This window comes from Suricata suricatta, chromosome 5, assembly GCF_006229205.1.
Source record: "Suricata suricatta isolate VVHF042 chromosome 5, meerkat_22Aug2017_6uvM2_HiC, whole genome shotgun sequence".
NCBI classification, from domain to species: domain Eukaryota; kingdom Metazoa; phylum Chordata; class Mammalia; order Carnivora; family Herpestidae; genus Suricata; species Suricata suricatta.
The window spans coordinates 96,745,250-96,767,720 of NC_043704.1; the positions used below are offsets into that span (position 1 = coordinate 96,745,250).

The 22,471-nt window shown below is 38.7% G+C and overlaps 2 protein-coding genes and 1 long non-coding RNA gene across 5 annotated transcripts in view; 2 read left to right on the forward strand and 1 right to left on the reverse strand.

The window, feature by feature from the left end:
• The window catches only part of LOC115292048, a 36,330-nt gene extending 30,727 nt beyond the window's left edge, over window positions 1-5,603 (forward strand). The window contains exons 2-3 of the long non-coding RNA XR_003908772.1: window positions 5,444-5,473; window positions 5,588-5,603. This is a non-coding gene — a long non-coding RNA (uncharacterized LOC115292048). The remainder of the gene's footprint in view (window positions 1-5,443; window positions 5,474-5,587) is intronic.
• The window catches only part of SERPINI1 (serpin family I member 1), a 71,539-nt gene extending 65,150 nt beyond the window's left edge, over window positions 1-6,389 (reverse strand). The window contains exon 1 of the mRNA XM_029939944.1: window positions 5,905-6,389. The gene's annotated coding sequence lies outside the window, so the exon portion shown is untranslated. The remainder of the gene's footprint in view (window positions 1-5,904) is intronic.
• A 480-nt stretch (window positions 6,390-6,869) lies between these two features.
• PDCD10 (programmed cell death 10) overlaps window positions 6,870-22,471 on the forward strand; it is a 45,872-nt gene continuing 30,270 nt past the window's right edge. Inside the window, exons 1-2 of one of the 3 annotated variants that reach the window (XM_029939947.1) lie at window positions 6,870-6,990; window positions 7,628-7,787. The gene's annotated coding sequence lies outside the window, so the exon portion shown is untranslated. The remainder of the gene's footprint in view (window positions 6,991-7,627; window positions 7,788-22,471) is intronic. The other 2 variants (XM_029939946.1, XM_029939945.1) reach the window with 2 other exon arrangements.

The window sequence follows — 22,471 nt, forward strand, 5'->3', positions numbered from 1 at the left end:
CACAGCCTGATGCGGAGCTCAAACCCATAAGTTGTGAGATCATGACCTGAGCTGAAGGTGGACGCTTAACTGACTGAGCCACCCAGGCACTCCAGCATTTTATTTTTAATATAATTTTTAAAAAGTTCTTTGACTTAGCAAAAACAAAAATTATACCATTGTTATGTGGATGTCAGGTTACAGGTATTATTAAAATTTTATCCAGTAAGAGATGTCAAATGATTTATGATATAAAATACAGTTTAACCTACTTTGACCATAGAACAAGTGATTTCATATCCATAAGCAATTTAAGATACTTTGTACAGTTTTCTTAACTAGAAGGCTGACTGTATCTAAAAAACATTAATTGCTTCAATGATTTTCAATTGCTTTTTGAAGTACACAATTAAATGAATGGCAAAATTATACATCATAATACAGTGTGTATAGCACACCATTAAAGGTGGAAAAAGTACAGTTAACTAACACTTCAAGTTACGTAGGGCTAAAGACCTCAAATAAAACTAATTTTTCAAAGCAAAATTTAAGTCATCAAGAAAATGACAGAAGTGGGGCACCTGGGTGGCATCCAGCTTCACTCAGGTCATGATCTCATGATCATGAGTCCCACATCAGGCTCTGTGCTAACAGCTCAGAGCCTGGAGCCTGCTTCGGATTCTGTGTCTTCCTCTCCCTCTGTCCCTACCCTATTCATGCTCTGTTTCTCTCTGTCTCAATAATAAACATAAAAAAAAGAAAGAAAGAAAGAAAGAAAATGACAGAAGCAATCCAATGTGGGTAACATATCAAAAGTATTCCAGGAAACTGTTGTGGTCACATTCAAAAGAAGCCAATATGGTGGGAGGGAAATGGATTTCAAGTTGTTAGGTAGTCATTGAATTGCTAGTTTGTGCCACAGAAATCACTCTGTGAACCTTCAGTTACCATTATTGAGAACTCTGGTATGAGATATATCTGGGAAAAACAGTATACTTAGGAAAAGGAGATTATTAAATTAAAGTAAATTCTCTATACCTTCCTTCCCACACTAAACTAGAAGCTGGGAGGAGCTCAGAAGGCTTCTTTCCTAGGCTGAACCGGAAGGGGTCTTGAAGTAGTGGCTGGGGCTGGAGGTACCATGAACACTTCAGTAGCTATGATGTACAGAAGGCTAGCCCAGAGCACTGTGAATGCCAAATTCATCCCTTCCCTTTCTGGCTCACAGATGACAAAATCCTGTATAATTTAGGTTAATAAGCCTGAATAAGACCTCCCAATGCAACCATTTCACTAAAAATTGAACATTCAAGACCAGTTAAATTTCAGTTAAGATAAAGCCTCATGTTATATTTATCTGTTTCTCTCTAAGTCTCTATTTTTATGTGTCAAGAAAAAAAGTCATAGACAGTGTGTGTATGAATGTGTGGGGACTGTTAAGTACATCTTTAAGTCAGCAAATCTTAGAAGCAAATAGAGACAGAATTCCAAAAGGCATCCAATTAATAAATTTATATCTAAAGTACACTCCTATGCAATGTTGAAATTAAGAGCAATGCTCGCTCTGTTCATTCACAATGTCAACATTAGACATCAATATTTACATTTAGCTTGATAGAAGCAACTCTTGTGGGCAGTGGGCTGTATTTGGTGCTAAAACAGAAGTCTAAGCAACATTCACTTTTTTAGTTGTATTTGTCTGTGAAAAAAGTAAAATGACATTTCACTATAGGTAATCAAATATTTAAATAAATCGTTACCAAGTATAGACTTTATATAAGACTCTTAAATAAAAAGGTGAATGAAATTCAGTTCTGAAGTTACTCAGCATCTGGTGAGGAAGACAGTTACAAACTCAGCTAATTCTACACAAGGCACAATGCAAAGCATGAAGAGTAATGCCAAAGGAACACGACGAAGGAAGGTTAATCAATCATTGTTTCTAGGCAATTTGTATCTATTTGCATGGTAGTAAAGCCATGTTAAAATGGAAAGAAAAGGCAGTTAAATATCTGTTATTATTAAATTTACTACATAAGAACTATTTTCAACTAACTTGAATTCTCCAGGTTTTGGAAAAGTAGAAGAAAAATCACATTTGAATTCTTCATTCTAATACTAATCAGATTAATCTGTTTCTGGAAGGTTGAATGCAAAAGACAATAAATGCCCAACTCCACATATATTTAAACACAGTCTGACTTCCTTTCTTCACCTTTTGTTTTTAACAAATGATTATAAAAATGGAAGAATTCAGGTTTTACAGAATGAAATGTGCATTTCATGGATAAGCTTAGACAAAGGTATTTTACTTAGGTAAAATTGTGTTGATCCATAGGCTTCCCTGGCTGGAAATGTCAACTTTGGTTGCCACCAGTGGGAGAGCCCTTTTCCCTCGTCCACATTCCCTATCTCTGGGATGAATTTAGAAATGTTACCACACAAAGTTGTAGCTCAGTCTTTGCAGCCCACACAGTGTGAATGAAATTGGGCTCAATGAACACTTTTGCAAAGGTCAACCGGCACAAAGACATACTCAGAAACGCTAATTAATGTATAGTAATTATACCGAGGTCAACTTAACCCTTGTCTATTAAAATGTACACATGGACACATGTAAAATGTCTCCATGTGTACATTAAAAAAGTCTTAGCCAGTTGTTCTAATTCAGTAGGTGATTACAGGGCCACTTTAAGCTGAGAATGACACAAGATGCTCAGAATGAGCAGATGATAAAGTCTGTAGTCTTTAGGAGCTAATACTCTAGTTAAAACACACTTACCAAACTTTAAGGACTAAATGTTGAAAACATTAGATTGAAAACAAAACAAAACAAATCCTTACCATTTTATAATTAATCCTGATCTCCCAAAGCAGTAATTAACCTTTGAAATTTGATGTAAAAAGGGGGAAGGGTGCTCATCTTTCAGAGGAAAACACCTTTTAGGTTTTTACTATTCTTAATATTTGTTCAAATAATTCATTCACTTAGAAGTGAATGTATATGCAGTGGATCTTTTTTGCTTTGCTTTAATGACCCATGATTACTCAGTAGCTAATGAATTATTGTCAGTCTGACTCCAGCTTAAAATGCAATATAGGAAAGTACTGTTTCTCCCTATGGGTACAGGCTTCCAGCGATGACTGGGGAGAGAAAAGGCCATGAAATCACTTCTAGGCATTTAACAATACAGATAAAATCTCTTTTCTCTCTTGCTAAGGGCAGTGTCTCAAGCTGTTTATCAAATGGCATTTTTCAGATCTATCCCCTCTATAAATCACCGTCCCAACACACCAAAACCATTTGATCCTGAACCTTTAAGTCTCCCTCTTTTGTGCTGCATGCATCAGTGAATCCTCCTGTTAGAAAGAGAAATCTATGCTACTCAATTATCTTCACTCAGTAAACTTACAGTCAGAATCTTGTATTAAAAAAAGGTTCAAAATATATTGCAATTTGAAATTTGCCAAGTCTTTTGGCTAAAAATACAGTGATTTCCAGAGCACTGTCCATTCCAGAGAGACATTCTTCACTCTGTTGGTTTTTCTTTCCCATCATATACTAACAGCCATACACAAATAGTAAAAATCAAGAGTAGAAGAAATAATATGCTTTTTACCTAGGTAGTGCTTCACATAAAATTATAAACTGTGACAGAAAAGAATCATCTCAACACCAGTAACATGCAGTCAAGAAGACTTCATATTATATGAGATTTAATGTGAACACCAATTTAAAATCTCTTGACACAAGTTCAAGGTAACAAATACCTAAATACTACATATTGCTAAAGATTTTCTCCCTTATAAAAACATGGTCTTACTTCCAAATGATATAGGAACCCAATCTCCTTCACTGACATAATAAAAAGGATCCAAATCTTAGAAGCAGGTGAAAAATCCAGTACTTTAATACTACAAACTCAGTCATTCTGTCCTTTATGATACCTCACAGAAGACCTAGAAATAGTCGGGATTCAAAGTACATCTGAATTCCAACTGTTTTGATATTTTTTTCTATCCCGTTTACTTGATTATTAACTGATTCCCAACCAAACTCTTTCAAAAGATCTTTTGATATAGGCTTTGAAAGAACTTCATTGCCAGTATTATTATTAATTGTTATAATTACATGGGGTAAATAAATCAGTGACAGCAAGTATTCAATTTCACAAAATCAATCAGTCTTAGAAAGGTTCTAAGACTCGGATTCAGAACAATCCACATAATGACAAATAACAAGGATAAATATAATCTCTTCCAATCCTCACTATATCCTAGTACTCATTTTTTTCTCCTGAAATCATTTATATAGCATCTTATCAGCTACATGGATTAATAGACTCTCCTGTGATACAGCAAAGATAAACTCAGATCCTTACCATGACTGCTAAGTTTAGTGGCCACTGTTGCTTTTTCTTTTTTCAAAGCTCTTTGCTGCTTCTAATACCTGATCTGCTAGGGGACAATCTAAACACAGCTGCTTTTCTAAGATCTGTCCATATATTTATTTCTCTGGTGTGTAAGAATGTGGCAGGAGGTGCTGGAGGGGAGGAGTAAATACACTGATAAGTCATTTAGGCTTATCAGTAGTAACACTCCATAGTACAGAACTTTAATCTATAAAGAAAATTCCTTCTGGCCATTTCTCTTCAAAAAGGAACTGTGTGTGCTTTACAAAAACAAAATCCCAAAATCCTAAGTAAATGAGGAAAGCATGAAAGCCAAAAAATAAAAGACAATTATTCCATTGTATTGACCCTAGTTAGCAAAAAATCCAGATTATTCACCCAAGACCCTGGAATACACAACTGTCACAATGAAATCATTTCAAAGGAAAACGTGCTGCAATATGATACTATGATTAAAAGCCATGTAATCTGGAGAGCCTCGGAAACAAAATGAAAATGACTCGGAAAACAGCTATTTACATACTTTTCTAAAAAGAAAGCCTGCAATTTTGTCATAGCTGCACAAAGGTAGGCATAGCTTTCACCTTTACCTAGTATTAAAACATATTTCCATCTACATGCATTTAATAACATTCAAAGAAATTGCACATGGTTTAACACCAAGAATAAAATATTTTTTTATGATACTATTACATGTGCTTTAAGCCTGAACCCATCACAACACACAGTAAGGGTAATAATCATTTAGCACATACTCCCTTAACAGAAAAGATCCTCACACAGCTTTTCCTGTACTTTAGTTTTTTTTAATGTACAAATATTATCAGACCCAAATGAGAGAATAAGGAGCAGCAATGAAATACACCATATGTTTCCACTGTAGGCTGAGTCTTGGTCTTTGTTCCAATATTCTAGAGCCACTGGAAGGAAAGCTAAATACCCATCCATTAAAACATTTTTACTTTATCGCTGGCAAAGTTATACTTCTCATAGGTTTAGTCATCTTTATTATTCCCTGCATTTGCTTCAATACAGTTCTCTTTCAATTTTAGGAACCTGCAGTAAACCACCCTGGAAAACAGGTCGGTAGCAGGACAATCTGATAAACGGGAGACACTGAAGAAGAATGCAAAGTTATTTTCCTAGTGAAAGAGTTCTGAAGTAATTCTATATCAATGACATTTTTTTTTTACCAGCTACGCACCTATCCAGATACCATCCGTCTCATCCTCAATTACCAGGATTTCCCTCAATCTTAAGATCTCCCAGAACAGTTTTGATGGTGTAACTCATGCCAAAATCACTTAACCACGCCCTTTAAACCCAGAATCAAGCCACCTTTTGCTTTTCTTCCCCCCTCCAAAGTCCAAAATGTACGTATTTCATCTAAAAGGGTTCGTACCCGTTCCCTAACCCGAGACAGAGACTCTAGCTGTGCCTTGCCAGAATTCCTACTGGAAGACGCTTTCTCCTGGGCAGTGTGAGGACGCCCAGAAGAGGCACCCACGCTTACCTCCCGCACACCTGCAACCCCTGGTGGGATGCTGGAGCTGATGCTCGGAGGACTGCGCTCCGCTCCGCTCGTGTTCCTGCTCCCGTCTCTCCCGGGAAACTACAGTCCAGACTGCGCCTCCGGCTGCTACAGGGACCCAAGCTCCGCCTCCCCCTCCTCTAGTTGGTGAATTCGGCAGCTGTTGCTCCTCCCCCTGCTGTTCCGGCTGCTGCCCCGGCTGGTGGCGGCGGGAAGCTGCTGCTCTAGTACCTTCCCGCTCCCCGCGCTTCTGCCGCTGTCCTGCCACTTCCCTTCCCCTGGGGACCCCTCTCTCCTCAGTCAGTGGCCTCACACCTGGAGCTGCCTCCCGAGCCCGGGAGCCTCCTCGAGGAGCCCAGGCTCGCTCTATCCCTCCGCGACCCGCAAGTCTGGCCGCCTGGTGTGCTTGGGACTCTACCGCTTTCGGGGAAGCTGCTCCTGCGGCCAGAGCGCATCCTCACAGAGTTCCCTCCCACTCTGCCGGCGATCCCCCCCCCCCCCCCCCCCCCCCCCCCCCCCCCCCCCCCCCCCCCCCCCCCCCCCCCCCCCCCCCCCCCCGTGGCTTCCTCCCCCAGATGCAGTGTCCACAGCTCAGCCGCCCCTCGTTCCCCTCCTCAAGCTCTCTCCCCAACCCCCTTCCTTCCTCTGCTCCGCTAGCCCGCCCCCACAATGGGTGAGTCGCTTGCAGGGCCGACCCAGCACCCTGATTGGCGCAGGTGAGAGCTAACCCCTCCCTTCCTCCTCCTTTCAAGCACCCTCTCTATCCGTCTCACCTCCTCCCGCAAAGGCAGGGAACTGTTCTATTATTGGGTAGAGGTGTTCCCACCCATCGCCGTAGGCTCTACCGCTTGGCCTGCCGGGAGTTGTAGTCTTACTTGCGCAGGAATTGCAAACGACGCCGGCGAGTAGGACTACGAGTCCCCATAGGCCCCTGCGCGACTCCGGCTGGGCAGGATTCCGGACAACGCCTGGTTCCTCTCGGGTCCTTCCGGCGTCGCCGGAGTGAATTGATCCGGGAGTTGAAGAGGGCTCCAAAGGTGGGAAGTGAAGTCAGTGCCTCAGTTGCCGGTAAGGTGTGGCTGTTCTGTCCCAGTCTCTGTAGCCCCGAGCGGAACAGAAGACGTCTGGGGTCACACAGGGGCCGTGGCTGAGGCACTTGGGCTTGGTTCTGGCAGGCGGAGCGGACGGGGCTGGGAACGGGGCCCTATGGGCGTAAGCGAGGTTACCCTACGCGAGTGGCGTAAAGCGGGTCTGTAAATGCTGCTTGCCCTACTCGGGCCTGAACGCCTCCAGGAAGTCTCCTTTAGGTGGGGGCGGGAGGGGAAGGGCGAGGTTGGCCTTTGGTGCCCCCGGAGAAGGGAGAAGGCGGATGTGTCTGGGGTGGGGTCCTCTGAAGGTGTGGCTTGGGGCGGGGAGATGTGGCTGCTGATTCCCCCCCCCCCTCCCCCCGCTTTAGAAGTAGGAATAGGGAAGGAGTGGAGGAGGGAAGGGGCGTTTGGGAGTCTGCTCTTGAGGTGACTCAGGTTATGCCCTTAGAAGAGGAGAACTGTAGCAGGAAGAGTCAAATGTTGAGAGAGACCTACCGATTTAGTTCCAGTTTCATGATGTGGCCCTTCGAAGGAGGCAATTTTGCCTCTGATTAGAAACCCTTAACCTTCCTAGATATAATTCCTAAGGTATTTTTACACTCGTTCTGTTTTCAAAGATACCGTTTCAGAGATGCTGATGAGAAACTGAAGGGATAAATGACGTGCCCAAGGTCACACACATAGGGACATATCTGATTCTATCCAGTTGTAATCCAGTTTCTGAATCAGCTGCTGCACCAGCAAGAAAAGGAGTAGAGAGGTTGGTGGTCTTTCGAAGTGAGTGGGGAAAATTGGAAAGTAATGCATTTTATGTATTTCTAAGAAGCCGTTTGTGAAGTAAAGAGTTTTTTGAGTTGGAGAAATTTCTCATTTAAAGAAGGGCACAGTCTAACTTTTTGGAAAAATAAGAATTGAGTTCCGACTGACTTATTAGAAAGAAGTATGTTAAGTGATGAGCTGTACCATTTTATTTTTTTCAATATTTACTTATTTTATTTTTGAGAGAAAGAAGTGAGTGGGGGAGGCACAGAGAGAGGGAGACAGAATCCCAAGCAAACTGAGCTGTGAGGCTTGAACCCACGAACCTTGAGATCATGACCATAGCTGAAACCAAGAGTCTGTCCCTTAACCTCCTGAGCCACCCAGGTGCCCCTGTACCACCATTTTAAACAGTAGATCATGAGATAGGAGAATGTAAAAAAAAAAAAAAATACATCACATCCTTATAGTTACAAGGTTTTCCTTTCCCTTCCTACTGTAGGACTGATTGTTTTTACTCTCATTTTGTAAAACTGACAACAGTAGTGTAGGAATTCTTTCACAAAACTCATTTTACACTTGTTTTCAAATAATAACAGCATCAAGAGAATTTAGTGTGCACATTAGAAAAGAATATACATTGCATTTTTTGGAAGTAACATCACATTTTTGTTGATCTCTACTTTTCCTTGTGTTTTCTTGACCCTGGTGTGTGTATGTGCACCGCATGTGTGTAAAAACGTCAGGCTCTTACGTATTTTATTTTTCTTGGCATTGTTTACGGCTTAATTCACTATTTTATGTTAAAGAATGGGAAAATTGAACATTTATATCTTATACTAAACAGAGGTATGCTTATAACAGTTATCCTTTATAATTGTTAGTAGTGAATATTAATTATTGGGTAGTTCTTTAATAGACTTTTAGGTGTATGTTTTTTGACATCAGAATTTCTTTTGATGAGTTTATTTACAGTACTTAGGTGTCTAGCTAGTAGTTAATCATGGTTTACTACTGTATAAGTTGAACATTGAAATAGCTGGGTTTTGAGTGTACTCTGCAAATATTATCAACACTTATACTTTTGAAAGCAAAAACACTTTGTAGGATCAGAGAATATTGTTCTCTATGATTTAAGTTAAGATAGTCTGGAATTTAAGAATAATCGTTAAAATAAAATGGAGGTTTGATACTAGAGAATGAAGTAGGAAGTAGAGGAATAACGTAGCACCCTGAGTAATGCAGGAAAGGAAGGAAGATCAGCTGAACAAATATGTGAGGATAACTATGCTATTTTGGAAAGATATGGCAGTTTACATAGACTTTGAACATGAGTTAGTAGTGATAGTAAAGCTAGAGTATTAATATATTTTCTAGATGGCAACGTAGATCTTGGTTTTTGTTGGTGGAAGTGTGAAGTGAGTTCTCTAACTTCGGCATGCAACTATGAGGTTGTGGAATGAGCTTTTGACCTGAAAGTCAGGACAATTTGGAAATAAGTAAAATTAACGTAATGCAGTTGTTCAATGTGTGTTAGTTTTTCTCCTTGTTTCAGTCCTATCGTTACTCTTCCTCTCTGAGGTCCATTATAGTTTTGGTATTCCATCTATATTGCAGTGATGGAATAATGTTTTTCTTGCATTTATCATCTTTCAGTCACATGCTAGAGTACTGTGGTCCTTTGGGATCTCTGCACATTGAAGAATTTAGGGTTCACAGAGTCGCGTGTTTACTTCTATTTTTATAGTGGTTTGCGGTTCCCCAGTATCCACATTTGTTCTCATTTTTGGTTTTTCAGGAGCCTGAGAGTCCACTTTTGGACATCACCTCTTACGGGACTTAGGCTATGTCCCACGTGCATCTATCTTTAAGTATGCAAAGTCATGAGAACAGGACTCTGTATTATCATTGTAGTCCCAGTAGGTAAAATAATCGAGTACCTGTTTACACAGAGAATGAAAACATTCACATTGGTTAAGTGTAAGGTCATTTAACTAGTGACTGGTGGGACTAAGGCCTAATCCAGGTCTTTTGATTGTAGACCCCTACTATGATAGAATAAAGACTCAGTGCCTAAAATTATTTATTTTATGTGAGAAAAAGACTTAAAATTACTTAAATATTCAAATACTCTTGCCTTCTTACTCTATTTAATGCTGTAGGTTTATTCTTTGCCTCCTTTCTAGCTCTCCATTCTTGTTCCCAGCCTTTCTTACTTATTGCACCTTTCATTTACTACCTACCTAAGTTCCTTCCTGACTCCGGAGCCTTTGTATACCTGTGCCCTCTCCCTGCTGGTCTGCTTTCCCTCCCCTTCCCAAATCTGGCCAACTCCTGGTTAATTTGCAGATCTCAGTTTAAAAGTCATTCCTCAGGGGAACCTTTCCCGACCTTCTTTGACTCCTCCTTCCTAAAATTAGAACTTCGCTATAGTAAGTTTCCACTGTATCTTCATCATACTCTGTACTTCTCCTTTGTAGCATCATCACAGTAGGAACTTAATCATTTCTGTAATTTACTTCATAGATGTTTGTCTCCTTCATTAGATTATAAGGTACCTAGGTAGGGCCCTGTCGTTTGTCATGTGCCTTACCTTACTACTTACACAGTATCTGGCACAAAGTCAGTTTTCAATAAAGACTCGGTGAATGAATGAATAAATGATTGAATGGAGGAGTGCCTTCATGTACAGTGCCTCCAGCACTCTACTAGGGACAGAAATATAGAAATAAGTAAAACAGACTTGCTTTCTATCCTTAGATGAAAGGACTTATGACAGAAGTTTTATAATATAAATTGTAGAAAGGGTTGTGTGAGTGGCGCGGTCGGTTAAGTGTGTACGACTTCCCCTCAGGTCACGTCTCATAGTTTGTGAGTTCGAGCCCTGTATCAGCCTCTGTGCTCACAGCTCAGAACCTGGAGCCTGCTTTGAATTCTGTGTCTCCTTCTTTCTGCCCTGCCTCCACTCGTGCTCTGTCTCTTTCTTCCCTCAAAAATAAATAAACATAAAAAAAATAAACGTAGAAGGATTTTTTTTGAGGTCTCTAACCTCAGAATAGGTAGTTTTCTATCTATAGCAAAATGACAAAGGAGTCATATTCTGTTACAGTATACTTTCTGTACAACAGAGCATTTTGGAGACCTTATCACTGTCCTGGTTTTTGCAAGCAACATTCATTATAACAAAATACAGATGTGGAGGAAACTAACTTTTAGTGGATTCTATGCTTCCCTAATGTGATCTCATTTTATACTCAGCAGAATGCATGCTGCCTTTTCCTTTGTTGTTTCATTTGGTTTTTTTAACCATGATATCTTCTTTTGAATTTTACTTTTAATATCACCTGCTTTAGACAAGGTGACTTTGTAAAAATGAGTAGTGCTTGTTTCAAAGCTTCTTGAAAATTTTCATATTTCACTGGGTCTTAAGGTAATATCTTATTTACTTTAAACCTAGATACTTAAGGGAGTAAAAAGATCATTACTTTAAAAACATGCAAAGTAAATTTCAGGGATAAATTTGTGTTAGGTTTTGGTTGTGAAAACAAGTTCCCTAACCCTTTCAGTACTGTTCTAATCGCTCAGAATACATTGAACAGCTCTGAGTTGCTGTAACCTTATATGCTTTCATGAATTTGCCAATTCCCTGTCCTCCAACATATTGCCAAAAACTAATTGCTGATATTTGGCTTTAAAATTTGATAATGCTCTCAGTTTTTATAAATAAGTACAAGTCTTTGATAAGTCCTAAACTTACTTTTTAAAAAGTCAATTTTTATGTTATTCGAATCTTGGATTTAAAAGAAATTCATATTTACCTAGCATAACCAATATGTGGAGGGTAAGTCTGAAGTACTGCTTCTTACATGTTTTAAGATTAGTAAGGTCATAATAGGTAACATTAGGAAGAATATTAAGCTAAGGGTACTTGGGTGGGTGACTCGGTTAAGCATCTGACTCTTGGTTTTGACTCAGTTTGGTTGAGTTCGGGCCCCATGTCCTACTCTGCACTGGCAGCAGGGAGCCTGCTTGGGATTTGCTCTCTCCCTCTCTCTCTCTGTCCCTTTCCCAGTCAGACTGTCTCTGTCTCAATAAACAGACTTAAAAAAGTTTTTTTAAAGATTATTAAGCTAATTTCATTGTAAATAAACTGTAAAAGAGATTCAGAAGTTAAAAAGTGTAATTGTTAGTGTATATTCATTTGAAATGTTATTGAAAGTTGCAGTCTTAGATACTGTACTTTTAGTGTGCATACACAGTGTAACCAATGGAAGCACTTTTATTACAGCAAGTAGAAATTATTTGCAGAAAGGTAAATAATGTAGTTGATGGCCCATTTTTGTCTGTCGGAAGATGAAAAATTCAGTTTTTGTAATTTTAGCCATAAAATTAATTGCATCTTCGGTATAATATAATGTTACAATCTTATTTTTCAAGATCATTCATATTTTTGGTTTGAGTAACTTTTTTCTTTAACTATCCAAAAAGTGAGTTGAATCTATTCAGTCTCAATCTCACTCCTTACTGTAGTTGCTTAGAATGAAGTATTACTATTTAAAAGAAAAAAGGGGATTTTATCAGCAAGCTTGTGAATTACTTGGCAACAGCAATGGAACGTGTTAAAGGGTAGTCACTATTGTTTGCTGAGGCCAGTCCCTTGGAAATAAGTTTACCAGAAGTAAGTATAGATTACACAATAATACTTTGGTTCATTCATTTATCAAATATTTATTGAATATATATTATATGTGAAATTGCCGTAAGTGTTTAGAATAAACTGCCATATAATCTGATAGCCAGAATTTATTGAGCAGTAACTCAGTGCCAGGCTTCACACTAAGCATTTCACATGATGTCATATAATCCTTGCGACAGTAGAGGTAGGAGCACTATTATCCCCAATTTAAATGAGAAAATTAAAGTACAGTGAGGTTAAGCAACGTGCCCAAGGTTATACAACCAGTAATTGCTTGGAATTAGGATTTGAATCCAGGCTGCCTCACTCAAGAGACCATATTTTAAATCATTGTCATAAAAATTATGTTAATGATTGAGCCCTGTTGGAGGGCAGTTAGATTTAGAGTTGCAGTCACAGAGAACTTTTTATATTAGATGGTAAGGTCAGTCAGTATAGCAGGCAAAAATTACTTACATTCAAACTTACTCTAAAAAAAATCTCTTAGTGAGTTACCACCTTGGAGACTAACATAACTTTAACCCAGCCTGTTTTCTTTAGCACTGGAATAGAATTACTTTGCCTTTGAGTAGTAGGTGACGTTTTTTGATTGTTACTCAGAGCCATGTTGGGAAAGTAGTACATATAATACAGGAATCACACGCAGTGTGGTGCGCTGCTCATTGTGAAAGGCAGTGTGTCTGGGAGTCTGGCGGGGGGAATAGCATGATCCATGTCTGTTCTGTCTTTCCTTCGGGGGCTTATGTGCCTGGAATGGAATTATGAACATCTATGTATTTCAATAGTTACATTTCTTTATTGTCTTCAAAAAATGTTAAGCATGTGGTGTTGAACTTGCTCGGTGAGTATCTGTATAACGTGAGGCAGGGATGCTCACGGAGGTATGCAGAGCACAGCCTCACATGAGGTTGTATTTCTTTGTTGTTCCTCTTCCCTGCCATACTGCAGCACCCTCAAGGACACGGACCTTTCTGACTTCATCACCACATATCCCACTAACACTTGCTGACGTAGCCTGACTATGCCAGCTACTGTACTAGCTGCTATGACTGAGAAAGGAATAAAACTTCTCTTTAGGGGAAGGGGATGGAAAGACTGTTAGATGAGCATTTAGTCTTTCTAATTTTTTTTTTCTAATTTTTCCTTTTTGTCTTTGACCTCTTTTACTCCTTTTATTATGTACTTTTTGAATGCATCCATTCATTTGGAAATTTGGGGTCAGAGCTGATAGAAAGGGGGAAAATACTACAGTTTCTCTAACTTTGCCATTTGGTCCTAGGTAACTGAAATGTGCCTTACTGCCTTATTCAGCCACCCTGGGTTCTGGATGAACCGGAACTCCAGTGGCAATGGGAGTTAAGGAATGACCAAACCCTAAGATGTCACACCCCAGCTGCGTCCTTAGACTTATATAAGGTTGTTACAACAAAAGCCAGTTGGGAATGACAAATGAGTCAGACCTGGCCTCTAGGCTGCAACTGCTCCCCATACTAGTTCACGTTGTTGCAAGGTTTAATTTAATCCTAAAGAACTTGGAATTTTGCTGTGATCTTTTTGTTCAGAAATATATATGCTTTCTGGATATCTTCTTTATCCATAATAAAATTGGCATTTTGGCAGTGTTGTCAAAACACCAGATTTCTGAGGTCCTACATTAATTTTGGTGTCCCTCCTTAAAAGATTAATTACAGTTAGCAAAGGAAAGGCACAAGAGGAAGTATATATATTAGCAAATCCCGCCATTTCTTTTTGTGACTCATGCATGGCATTTGTATTTGAGATCAGTTAGGAGCTAAAAGTGATGTTAACTGCTATCAAGATAGAACTTTGTCTTTATTAGCACCTAGTTTTAAGCAAATGACCCACTCAGTTTCTTATCTGGAGCTAACAATTTTATCAACTTTTGAGTGCCTTGTGGCAGTGCTTTGGTAAAAACAAGTTTTGTGAGGTAAGGCAAAGAAAATACACAATGCATTTGGTAGAGGACCTTAGGCAATTAAGAGTCTTTAAGATAAATCATAGATAACTAAGATTATAAGTGATACAGAGCTGGTAGGCCTAACTCATGTGGTGCAGACTCCTTAAATTGTACCTTTAAGCAAAGAGAACATTGGAACAGTGTGAGCCTTTGAGTTTAGTTCAATTTGTAAGGTATTTTAAAGGAAAGCTTTAACATAATGGAGAAATTAAAACAGGAGATCACAAATATTAATAAAAAGGAAAATAGAAAGATGTCCCTTGGACACTTGATGGCTTCTCAGGCATTATTTGATTGATGAGACACTAGGTTAAGAGCTTTATAAGCAAAAGATAAACATATTCAAGGGGACAACTTTGTTTCCTGTCCTATAACAAATGATTCATTTAAATTTTGTTCAGACCAGGATTTAAGAAAAACTTAGGCAGTGCAGTAGGAAAAAAATTGAGGATTGTCACAGCTAAAAAGATGTGTATTTTTTCTCCCTAATTAGTTGTGCAGAAATATCTTAGAAGCCAGTTGTCGCTATTTCTGTTGTTCCCATTTCCCATCAGGTAACTCAGAGGTAACGAGCCCTTTGATTTTGTTGTCAGTTATTCATTATCCTGAAGTCTTTGACTACATCTTGATTTTACTCCGTTACCCAGACTGCTTCTGGGCAACAGTTTTCTTTATTAAGTTGATCTATTTACATTGAGAGAATAAGTAGTAGTTTTAATGTAGGCTTCACAAGTAATTTTAAAATTTATTTATTGACCAAATTCTTTTAAGTGTTCTAAAACTGTAACTTGCTTTTGGTGATGTGTAACTTTTTTTCTGGTGATCCAAGTAATTTATGTCTCTATTTTGGCAAATGGGGGAGAAAAAGTTTTAAAAATATGCTATGTAAAGTAGGCTATATAAATTGTGATACCAATATGAGGTTGTCACTGTGTGTATTATGCAGGTGTAGATTAGGCTGAGGTAAAGGAGGGGCCTAGGGTATAAAATTTGAGGCACTTACTCTATCATGCAAGTCAGAGCTAAATTTTGTGCTCTTATGTACATAGTTTGCTTCACCTTAGTTCCAGTCCAGATGCCATGTTAAGTGCATGGAATTTTATCTAAGATATCAATAACAGTATGAATTGAATGCATGTTGTGTGTCAGCTACTGTATTAAGTGCTTCCTGATGCATTTTTACTCTTAATAACCAGTAAGCCGAGTACTAAAGTCAGTATTTTCATGAATTTCTCACTGAATATAGAGATTACTAAATAATAACATCCAGCTGAACAAAAATTGAAACTCAGATCTTTGTTTCGCATTTGAGAGCTTTGCCTACTGCTCTACACTGTCCGTGTATAGAAATATTTAATTCTTGTCCGTATAGATTTCTGTATTAAGAAACAGTATTTCCCGCACAAAAGAAACAATCCGCTCCAAAATCTACACAGTGCGTTCACTGACACGACACGGTTAACTTGTAAGGTGAGTGAGTCAGAGGTCTCAGCAGTGCCAAATTGAAGATCCACAAATTTGTGCTGCTTTGTACCACTTAGAGCGACTTTCAATCAGAGTGCCATTCCTGCTGGCTTCAGTCTTCAAACACTCTTCGCAGAGTCTGGGGGGTCTTGGCTGTAAGCAGATTGACCCATGGATGACATAAGGAGCAGGGCAGGTTAGTCTAGAGGTAGTTCATTTGGCAGACTAACGTGCCCTGTACAATAAGCTGGAGTAGCCCAGTGGCAGATTTGTTTGAAATGTCTGTCACTGTTTTGTTTCTTAATGTTAATTTTGATGTGTATTTCTTTCTAAGTTGTAAAATTTGGAAATTGGACTAGATAATATATAATGGCTGGTTTTGCTTTAAAATTTGAGGGTCTTAATGTTTAAGTTTCTTAAATGCATAAGCATATGATGAGTAAGAGTAAATTTACTGGTGAGGGTTTGAGATCTAGAACTGAATTATGGAAAACTGTGGACCTAGAAAGGCTTTTGCCAACACTTAACCCTTACTTTTGGGACCATTCCCCTTTGTTCTTCATAACGCCTGGTTTATAATGCTTGTGTCCTGATAGTCCTCGAGCAGTGGTTTTCCAGTGGGAGAGTTGTTAGAGAGCTCCTCTGAGAGGGAGGGGCTGAGGGGCTAGGAAACTAGGTAGTTACCGCATACATTTATTGGGTGAATGAACAGTTTAGTGTGTCTTACCTCTCGGTAAAATACTTTATTTGAAAAACAAACAACAGTTCTGCTGTTTTAAAGAGGCTTCGAATCACTTATCCTTCACTGTCTATCTGGCTTTCAGGAGTCCTTGATTCTCCCGGCTCGATGATTGTGCAGAGACCTGATTTCTAGAAAGAGATCTGTTATTTCATCTGAGATAAAAATGTAATCGTAATAGCTAATACTGAATAATTACTATGTGCCATGCACTGTTCTAAACACTGTTATCTGTAATAACTTGTTGAATCTTCACATCTACCTTAAAAGAAGGAGACTATTATATTATTCCCATCTCATAGATGAGAAAACCGTAGCTCAGAGAAGTTAGATAACTGGCCCCAGTTCACTCCATCTAGTAAGTGGCAGATCCAGGATTGAATCTAGGTGAGTCTGGTTCTAGAATCACTATGCTTATTATTCCCCTTTCCAATGACAGTGCTCTTAATGTCACCTAAGTATAATGGAAACAGACTTATTCCTATTTTTCTTTAGGTAGCATTGTGGCTTTTGAAGTGTTTCTTAGAACCTTAATTCTCTACAGAAAAATAAATTGTAAGTTTTAAGTGACTGATTTGTAAGTATGTTTAGAAATAAGTTTGCTTATTACTTAAGGAATACCTATCTGTGACAGACATATGGAAATTAACAAAGAATGATAAAGGTAATAGAGTTAAATTAGGAGCACTTTCACATTTTGCATTTTTCCTTCAGGGGTCATTGTATTCTAATTTGCCAGTGTTAACCTGTTTTCAAAGACTTCTTCACTTTCAGATGATGTTTTAGTTGGAACCTCTCTTCTTAATTAATGGCTCAGCAAATGCTTGTTTGGTCAGTCATGTTTACAGAGATATGGAACACTTATCTTTTTTATCTTATTTTTAAGAAAACTGTAGCTGGAGTCCTTCATCTAGATAGTGGTATCAGACATTTGGAAATTGTGTTATGATAGAGCGGGTGCCTTTAAAAATTTGATTGAAGCGATAGTTCATTGTGGAATGTGTACTTTCTTTGAACAGTTACTTAAAAGTGCAAAAACACAGTATTTAGTACATTACAGGTATTTAATATTAGAGAATTTATGGTTTGATTTAGAAATTACTTTGTCTTTATTCTAACTACAGCTCTTTCAAGTGTGCAGCTCAGGTTTTTAAAGAAGAAACTAAAGCATGGAGATTATAAAGTGACTTGCTTGGAGCTAAGATGGTTTATAATAGTACCAGAATCTGAGCCCCTGTTTTCAGACTTTAATACTTACACTTTTGGGGTGCCTAGGTGGCTCAGTCGGTTAAGCGTCTGACTTCGGCTCAGGTCATGATCTTATGGTTTGTGGGATTGAGCCCCGTGTTGGGCTCTGTGCTGACAGCTAGCTCAGAGCCTGGAGCCTGCTTCAGATTCTGTAACTCCCTCTCTCTCTGACCCTCCCCTGCTCATGCTGTCTCTCTCTGTCTCTCAAAAATAAATAAAAAACATTAATAAAAAATACTTACACTTTTTCCCCATAGCTATGAACAAATTCTCCATTGAAATTTTGAAAATGTCCAGAAAAATAATTGATACATGTAAACAAATATGGTGGCAAAGTGCCATATGTTACACTTACCATTAACAAGAGATTGGGGGCACTAGGGTGGCTCACTTGGTTAAGTGTACGACTTTTGATTTCCACTCATGGTGGTTGGTGAGATGGAGCCCCACATCAGGCTCTGTGCTAATAGTACACTCTCAGTACAGAGCCTGCTTGGGATTCTCTCTCTGCCTCTTCCCCTGCATGTGTGCACAAGCATACATGTGCTCTCTCACTCTCAAAATAAACAAACATTAAAAACCAAAACAAAAGAGATTATTTCTAGATGTCCCTAAATGCAAAATTCAGCAAAAACTGAACTGATCGTAGTACATGTTCAGAGAAGTTGAGTTCCACGTAACCTTATTAAAAAGCACTCTATATATGGAAGAGAGTGAATTATAGACAGTATAATTTGCAAAGGAAGGACAGAGATATAGGTTTATCTTGAAGGCTTCAAGTGTATTTTTATCTAAGTAGGATCTACTTACCCCTATTCCTCTGCCCCCCCTTTTCCTAGCTTTCTCCTCTAACCTTTTGTCTCTTCTTTAAAAGTGGTTACAACATTTTGAGATGAGTGGGCCCTAAAAGGTAGATTGTGATATCAAAGACTCACCTTTTCAGCTGTGCAAAATGGCCAGATTGAGCTACACAGGCTTAAAATAAATTTAGTTTCTCCAGGAGCCTGATGGATATGACTCATGTTGCCAGGTGCTTGAGAGAAAGTAGAGTCAAAAGAGTCATGTATTTGAAACCAGCCATTGAAATCCGTCAGCTATTGGGGAGGATCTCTTTACTAGAATTCGTAAATACTTTTTATAATCTGATAAAAAAAAATTTTAGTTTCCCATGAGATTAATTTTGAACCTCTGGTAGATCACAGTCATAAAATTTTATTATCACTGAAATTGGAGCTTCAAAGCCTTTAAAATTATGTAGTTTTATCCCCTTTGTTTCTCTTGGGAAAACAAGCCAGTGACAAAGTGAAACAAAGTCAGAACCAAAAGGAAGCCTGGTCTCAGGTACTTAGTTTTACCTGTGTCCCTGACACTGGCCTTGGCAACTAGTTTTTCTGACTTTCTGGGCACTGTTCTTTCTATACCAGTGGTTTCCAGCTTGTCCTGTTTGTGGGAATCATCTGGGTTGTCTACTAACAGCCTCCTGGACCCTTTCTTGGAGAGTCTGATGGAGTCATCTTGGGAATGTTTTTTATAAGCACTGAAGTGACCGATGGCTTAAGTCGTCCAACATTTGGGAACTACCAGTTCTTGCTCATATGTTAAGCAAGGCTAATCTATGTTGGAAATTCTTGCACTTTGTGAATTTTTGAACTATTAAATTACTTGCCAATTACATTCCATGGTCTAAAAGACATTCAGCCTTAACAAAAATGAGACATTAGAATTTATAATCTGCAACTGTTTTGTTTCTCTAGTTTGATTTTCATGTAAATTTCTTTTGGAATTCTGATTTTAGTTGCAATCATCTGATGCTAATATTCTCATAGCTTACTATACGAGGAAGATCTCGGGATAGAGAGGAGTAGTGAAAACTGGTAAATGTGACTGGTAAATGAAAATCTTTGCTAATAGAATTAATTAGATTTCTTTGATGTTTTTGTTTAGCTAGGCTTGATATTTGGAAAGTATTAGCCAGGCTGATTTAACTTATAAAATTGACCCTCTCTTATCTCATTATTTTGTTCATTCAACAAACATTTATTAGTATCTGCGATGTGTCTGCTGCACTAACTAAGGTCTGTATTGGGAAAAAGAAATATAAATGGTAACAGAAACATGACTCTGCTTCTTGCTAGAATGAATAAACTTCTTTGAGCTAGGTGTTAATGAGGAGACTGGAGATCCAAGCAAAATAAATTAATTTTTCCTCTTTAAGGAGGGAAATTAAAGGAATTATAAGAATTTATTTTTTTATTCTTTTAAACAAGATGCCTACCTAATTTTTTTAAAATTTATTTTTAATGTTTATTTATTCTTGTGAGAGAGACTAAGATAGAGCACGGGTGGGGGAGGGAGGGAGGCAGGCACAGAATCCGAAGCAGGCTCCAAGCTCTGAGCTGTCAGCATAGAGCCCGATGCGGGCCTCAAACTCACCAGCCGTGAGATCATGACCTGAGCTGAAGTCGGATGCCTAACCAACCGAGCCACCCAGGCGCCCCAGGAATTATAAGAATTTAAGACCAGGTGACGGGACTAAGTCCTGGAATTGCCTGTAGAGAACCACAAAGCAAATAGACCTACCTACAAATGTTTTTGTTTTTTTTTTTTAATTTTATTTTAGAGAGAGAGTGCAAGCCAGGGAGAGAGACAGAATCTCAAGCAGGCTCCATGCTCAGTACAGAGCCCAGATGTGGGGCTTGATGTATCCCACAACCCTGGGATCATGACTTGAGCCAAAATCAATTCAGAGTCAGATAATCAACTGACAGAGTCACGCAGGCACCCCCTGCTTACAGATGTCTTAAGTGTAGAATTTATTTAGGAACCTTCTTTTTCTCCCTAAGAACTTTGTATTTCAGTACCAGGGACTTCCATTTATTCAATCCTTATATATATATACTTTAGCTCTAGAGTTAAGTCGAGCCCCAGATGGAGTAAAATGAGGCTCTTTCAGGAACTGCTGATTCTGAACATGGAGATCTATCTGAGTGTAGTTCTTTAAATGAACAGACTCCTGTTGGTGCTTTGGGCAGGATAGGGCAGAAGCTCCTCTAAGACTAGGAGTTCTGCAGTGGAATGGACAAGAACTTATTTTTTTTTCCCCTTCTAACAAATAATAATGTTCTTAACTGTATGGAGATATTTAATACGTATTCATCTTGTGTTAGAGATTAGCAGTGCTATTTTGAACACTCAAAGAAATGAGAAAAGTATAAATGAATTGGTTGCTTATATTCTGTTTGTATCAGTATCCCTGTATCACAGAGGATATTTTTGAAGAAGAATTTGCTTAGAAGTATACCTTTCGGGGGCACCTCAGTGGCTCAGTTACGTGTCCAACTCTTGGTCTCAGCTCAGGTCATAATCGCACTGGTTTGTGATTATTGGGCCCCACGTTAGGCTCAGTGCTGATTCCATGCAGTCTGCTTGGGATCTCTCTCTCCCTCTCTCTCTGCCCCTCCCCTATGTGCTCTTTACCTCTCTCTCAAAATGAATGCATATACTTTTTAAAAAAGTATACCTTTTGTCTTAAATTACTGGTCTCTGTAGTTCTGGTTCTTGTTTTTTTGGTTGTTGTTGTTGTTGTTGTTGTGTGTGTGTGTGAGATACTAGTTCCTTGTGAAACAAAGCTTACTTGGAAATCAAAACTTTTCCCCTAACGCAACACATTCAAAGTGGGAAACAAAGCAGTTGCTGTGTGGCCAGCATACCCACAATAAATTATTTATTGTTAGCAATTGCAAACATCCCAAATCATTTTTTTTTTGGACTGTGGTTTCTGCTGTCCTAATGGTGGATGAGGTAACTTCTTAAGGCCTTTACAGATTTGGGATTTGGAGGTATTAATCTTCAGTTGACAGTGCATGCGTGATCAGCACTCACCTCAGACACCAGTATCCCTTAGAGAGTCGAAACTTACCTGTGCTGCCCAGCTGCTTAGGGCCTGATCACACCCATCATGAAAGGAGGGATCCTCGAAGGGGCAGGCCCTGCATCAGCTTAGTGCCTTAGCTATTTAGGTAACAGGCTCTTTGTTGATAGGAGAATTGCAGGTTGTTCGTTGAATGTTTTCAAATAAAGAAGCATGTAGAAGGAACGACAGCATTATTTAACTTGAACTAAAAATGGCAGAAAATTTAATTTAATATTTCAGAAGCCTTATTGAAATTGTTGACTTTTAATCTCATGTAAACACTAATGAAACCATGAGGGGCACCAGGTTATGAATGTGTGTTCCTCATTTTTAGTCACCTCTTTAACTTATAATATTGCTGTAATACTTTCTTTGTGACGATAAATAGTAGCCACGGTAGCACACCGTTTTAGAGGTGAGAAATATACATACATGTTTGTGTTTTCTTAAATTTGAATCATAAATATCTGAAGTGAGAATTTCCCGACATGGGACAATACTACTGATTAAACACAATGAAAAAAAAATCAATGTGGCTGTTTACAAAAGGTAAAAAATTAAGTGAACAGGCTTAGTGGGGTGGATGGGTGGATGCCAGTAGGAATCCTGAAAGTGACTCTAGCCACTATTACTGATTCCTTCACTTTTGTCTGCCTTTATATAT